Source organism: Vigna angularis, chromosome 1 (genome assembly GCF_016808095.1).
Source record: "Vigna angularis cultivar LongXiaoDou No.4 chromosome 1, ASM1680809v1, whole genome shotgun sequence".
Taxonomy (NCBI): Eukaryota; Viridiplantae; Streptophyta; class Magnoliopsida; order Fabales; family Fabaceae; genus Vigna; species Vigna angularis.
The window spans coordinates 44,214,392-44,220,391 of NC_068970.1; positions in this window are offsets into that span (position 1 = coordinate 44,214,392).

Consider the following 6,000-nt stretch of genomic DNA (forward strand, 5'->3'; position numbering starts at 1 on the left):
ATAATCGATTACATAAGTAGCATAATCGATTAAAACAAAAAGTTAGGCATAATCTATTATGCAAATAGTATAATATGTTAGACAATGAGAAAGGAAGCATAACAAAGCATAGTGTGATTCTAAATCGATTACATAAGTAACATAATCGATTAAAATAGAAACAATGGTCTAATTCATTATGCTAACAACCTAATATGTTAGGTTAGTTTATAAAAGCAATATAAAGCATAATTGCCATTTTAATTGATTATATAAGTGACATAATCAATTAAAACAGAAAGAAAAACATAATCGATTATGATATTAATTTAATCGATTAAACTGCGACAGAATCTGATTTTCTATATAAATCATATTAGTGACCTGACTCATTAACGTTTTTAATTGGCAATATATTGACATTTTCTCTGAGTTTGAGTATAGACATATTCAATAAGATTTCTTAGAGGTTTGAAGCTACATTTGTGAAGAAGAAAACAAGAAATCCATCAAGACATAAAGGAGCTTACTTGTGCTGACATATCTGCATTATTTGAGTGTAATATCTTTAGGTTCTTACACATTATGTTTGATTTGATACCTATGCTGGGTAGGCCAGGTTTGAGAGTGAGTGTATTCCTCTCTTGTATTGGTTGTATTAGATTTGAGTGTGATGATGATATCAATTGAGAGTATCATTGTATTCTTGAACTCAAATATTGATTAGTGGATTACCCTAACTAAGGTTGTTGAGGGAAGACGTATTAGATTTGAGTGTGGTGATGATATCAATTGAGAGTATCATTGTATTCTTGAACTCAAATATTGATTAGTGGATTACCCTAACTAAGGTTGTTGAGGGAAGACTGGATGTAGGCTTCTTGTAAGAGCTGAGCTAGTATAAATCTTTATGTGCTTTAGTATTCCTTTTATATTTCTTTACTTATTGATTCAAACACATTTGACTAATGATTTCAAGATTAAAATTCTTTAAAGATTTAAAAAACTTTTAAAATATAATTCACCCCCTCTTGGCTTGAGATATAAAGGCTACTTTTCTAACATTTATTTTTGAGAGTCAAAGGATATTTTTATAATATGAAGTTCGGTATGAAAAAAGATTTAGATTTCACACACATATATATATATGAATTTACCCTTGTTATTCTTGAGATGGACATTGAGTTTTAATATTTCAATTTATAGCTATGGTCCATGAGAGATGAGAGACATAACAAGTGTTGTAACAACCTATTTTTAGAATGTCACGAGTCAATAATAATTTTTTTTAAACAGATAACTTAAAAGAACATTCATATAAATCTTAGACTAAGGAATTAAATAATAGTCCATTAAAATCCAATAAAAAGACTTTTATTACAAATTTGTAACTTCTAATTCAACTTCCAAAACAAATAAACTGAATTAACTGAAAATGTTCAAAAGTAAAACAAAAGAACTTTTCCCCGGTTTCTCCCCCAATTTCTTGTCCCTCTAATCATCAACTGGAATATATGTATTAACGTCTGCTCCTATATAGCAACACGAGTTATACGATCATCGCATTCACACACATAAACAATAAGGGTAAGTTATCGTATTTAACATCTAATAAAACACGAACACATCAATTGTTAGTCAACAAAGTAATATCGTTAACATGCACATTCAATCAGTATACTACAACCAAATAAATCCAACAAGACATACGTTGTCCCTTTGTACTCTACCATATGAAACATGTTCACCGAAATAGGACACATGTTCACAAAAATAGGACAGTTCGAGTCATCCTCCACCGCAACTTCAGATCTATCTTCCTTGCTCCTCAAGACTTATGAGTAAAAACAATCCGCTTCTTTCACAACGACACTATACTCAGCTCGACTGGAAACCTACGTGTGAGACATCCTACTCTTTCTACCCCTCGAAAGAGGAAAGAGTGACACTCGAACCTTGTCTCTTCTACCGCCTCTTATAGACGAAGAGACATGTCTTTCTACCCTTTCACAAGAGGAAAGGTATTATCTCAATTTTTACACTGATAAAGTGAAAGTACATATTTCAAATATATCAGTACTTGTGATACTGCTCGAATATTATTATCACACATTTGTGTCAAACCCATAGTATTTTATCATAGCCAAAATCATATAAAAAAAGTTGTACTGAACTAAAAATCGATACCAAGCAACTCGGTTATGTGGAAAATTTATGCAGGTATACATACATTAGACAACATTTTTATTCTCTCTCATATGCATACAACCTTTCAAACTTTAAGGCACCTAACTCACACTTTATTTGACCCTTAGTATTAAAGAATTATAATAATGAGTGAAGAGACTATTACGTTAACATACCCTGCACCACTTGGGATGATGCTAGATCGAGAGTTGACGTGCTAGATCGAGAGATGACAGCGAAAGATCGAGAGGCGATGCGGCGGCAGATTGAGAGGCGAGGCGACGGCCTATGAGAAGCTGCCTACGGGAGGCGGCGACTTGAGGGAGGCGACGGTCTGCGGGATGTGAGGCAACGACTACGACAAAAGAAGAAATCTCCAAAGATTGAAGAAAATGAAGAGAGAAGGAGAAAAAAAATAAGAGAGAAGGGTTCTGTTTTGAATAGAAAAAGAATATAAGAAGAAAGATAACCACGAAAAAGTTTTCATTTTCGTTAAACCTAAAATTTAAGTCTGATAGCAAATTAACTATTGCAAAATTAAAGTATTATTATATTAGAAAAGATTTGACATAAAAGGTTGATTTTGTACTAGTGAAAACACACCCAAAATCATCCAAAAAGACATAAAAAATGACCTTAGGGAGTTAAGTTTTTCCAACTAGCAAGTCACGCATTACTTTTTGTACAAACCAACAATTAGCCCCTAATAATTGATTACAGGGACCCTGTAATCGATTAGCAAGGCATAACTTGGACAAAAATGGTCATAGACTTCACCTACCTTGGTTCAAAAACATATATGGGTTTTGACCTTTGCTGACTATTTTAATCTTAACTTTTTCCACAGACCTCCAAATGATGTGATTTTTTTTTATTAAAAAATAGACTAAAAATATATTTCCAATGACTACTAATTTGTAATTTTTGGAGATACAGTTAATTCCTTAAAGTTAACGTTTTATATATTCCTACCACCTCTAACCTTTGCACGTTGTTTTGCTTTTAACTTTCTCCATCAAACTCCAAATGAGTTGATTCTTTTTTTATTAGAAACTAGACTCAAAAATCTTTCCAATGACTACTAATATATAATTTTCCCATGTAAAATAAGAAACATGAAACAATAACTTGAAAGTAAACTCATTTAGGAAGCTTAGAAAAATGTTGTTTTTGGGAAATTAAGTGCATCTAGTAAAATGGTCTAAAAATTATGGGTTGGTAGTCATTTGAAAGTTCTTTGAGTCAAGATTCCAACAAAACAAGAATCAACTCATTTCGAGTTTGGTGGAGAAAGTTAAGAGCAAAACAACCAACAAAGGTCAGAGTTGGTAGAAATATATAAAGAGATAACTTTAAGGAATAAACTGTACCTACTCAAATGTCCAAAAATTACAAATTACTAGTCATTGGCAAGCTTTCTGAGTCTAGTTTCTAATAAAAGAATAATCGCATCATTTGGAGGTCGGTGGGAAAAGTTATCATTAAAATAGCCAGCAAAGCGCAAAGTTGGTAGCTTGTTATCTCACTCAAATTGCCTTTTGGGAGTGACATTCTCACAGCTGAATCCTGCAGTACAAGTTTTTGTACAAAACCAGATTTTTGTTCGTTTCATCCTTTACAAGGCCCTTGTAATTGATTACAACGTACAAAATGACCTACACTTGTTTTAGGCCTTTACCTAACTTGGTCATGACACCAACATTAGGTCTTTCCTTCACCAAGGACTGCCCAAAACCTAGTCAGGCTCTACTCACATTTAAACATTAAAAGAAACTCTCATCCATTCAAGAAATATGAAAAAATTACGTCAAATGTCTTTGGCTTTTTATGTGCTCGCAGTTGGGTCCTGCAGCACAAGTTTTTGTACAAAACCAGATTTTTGTTTGTGTAATCGTTTACAAGGCCCTTGTAATCGATTACAAGGCCATTGTAATCGATTACAAGGTACAAAATGGCTTACACTTGTTTCAGTACTTCACCTAACTTGGTCATGACACCAACATTGGGTGTTTCCTCCACCAAGGACTGCCCAAAACCCAGTCTTCAGGCTCTACTCACACTTAAACATTAAAAAGAACTCTCATTCATTCAAAAAATATGAAAAAATTACGTAAAATGTCTTTGGCTACTTATGTGCCCACAGGTGGGTCCTGCATCACAAGTTTTTGTAAAAAACCAGATTTTTGTTCGTGTAATCGATTACAAGGGCCTTGTAAGCAATTACACGAACAAAATCTAATTTTGTACAAAAACTTGTGGGATAGGACCTAGTTTTGAGAACGTCACTCCCCAAAGGCAATTTGAGTGAGTAACATGTTGTCAACTTTGACCTTTGCTGGCTATTTTAATGATAATTTTTCCCACCAACCTTCAAATGATGCGATTCTTTTTTATTAGAAACTAGACTCAAAAATCTTTCCAATGACTACTAATTTGTAATTTTTGGACATCTGAGTAGGTATAATTTATTTCTTAAAGTTAACGCTTATATATCTCTGCCAACTCTGACCTTTGGTGGTTGTTTTGCTCTTAACTTTCTCCACTGACTCCAAATGAGTTGATTCTTGTTTTGTTGGAATCTAGACTCAAAGAGATTTCAAATGATTACCAACCCATAATTTTTAGACCAGTGTACTAGATGCATTTAATTTCCCAAAAACAACGTTTTTCTAAGCTTCCTAAATGAGTTTACTTTCAAGTTATTGTTTCATGTTTCTTACTTTAGATGGGAAAATTACAAATTAGTAGTCATTGGAAATCATTTTGAGTCTAGTTTCTAATAAAAAAAGAATAAACTCATTTGGAGTTCGATGGAGAAAGTTAAAAGAAATCAACCAGCAAAGGTCAGAGGTGGTAGGAATATATAAAACGTTAACTTTAAGGAATTAACTGTACCTACTCAGATGTCCAAAAATTACAAATTAGTTGTCATTGGAAAGCTTTTTGAGTCTATTTTCTAATAAAAAAAGAATCACATCATTTGGAGGTCTGTGAGAAACGTTATGATTAAGATATTCAGTAAATGTCAAAGCCCATGTATGTTTTTGAACCAAGGTAGGTGAAGTCTATGACCATTTTTGGCCATGTTATGCCTTGGTAATCGATTACAGGGTCCCTTTAATCGATTACTAGGGGCTAATTTCTGGTTTGTACAAAAAGTAATATGTGACTTGCTAGTTGGAAGAACTTGACTCACCAAGGTAATTTTTTATGTCTTTTTGGATTATTTTGGGTGTGTTTTTACATGATTTATTCCATTTTTTTAGATGGATGATTGATTTTATTTATTCATACTGCAAAAAACGTCCATTCTAAAAACCAACTGAATGGTGTCTTTGTAATTAACTTCCTTTGGTGCGGGGTCAATCTTCCATTCAAGTCACCAACATATTTCGTTTTGAAAGAATGACGCATATTGAACTGCATGAAAAATAAATCAATGACCAAAGGGTAAAATGAAAATGGAAATGGGTATATTGAAAATACTAAAGGGTAAATCAAAATGGTGTAAGTGAAAAGAGGAGAGGGGAAAGGGGACATAGGAAAGGAGAAACAAACAATGCAAAGGGGAAAAGGAATAACTTCTCACCTGAGTTTTCCATTGCTTTAGCTGAGTCTCACCGGATTGTCTCGCCGGAGAAGATGACCTTTTATGCGTGCTTCATGAGAGAGAAAGGAGAGGAACCACACGTTGTGAGAGAGGGGACACAAAAAATGAAAATGAAAGTGGAGAGAGAATGAAAACGAAAACGAGAGGGGTATTTTTGGAAACCAATTTCCAGCACCCTTACACGCCAGCTTTTTCAAAAAAATATTATTTTAAATGACCCAATA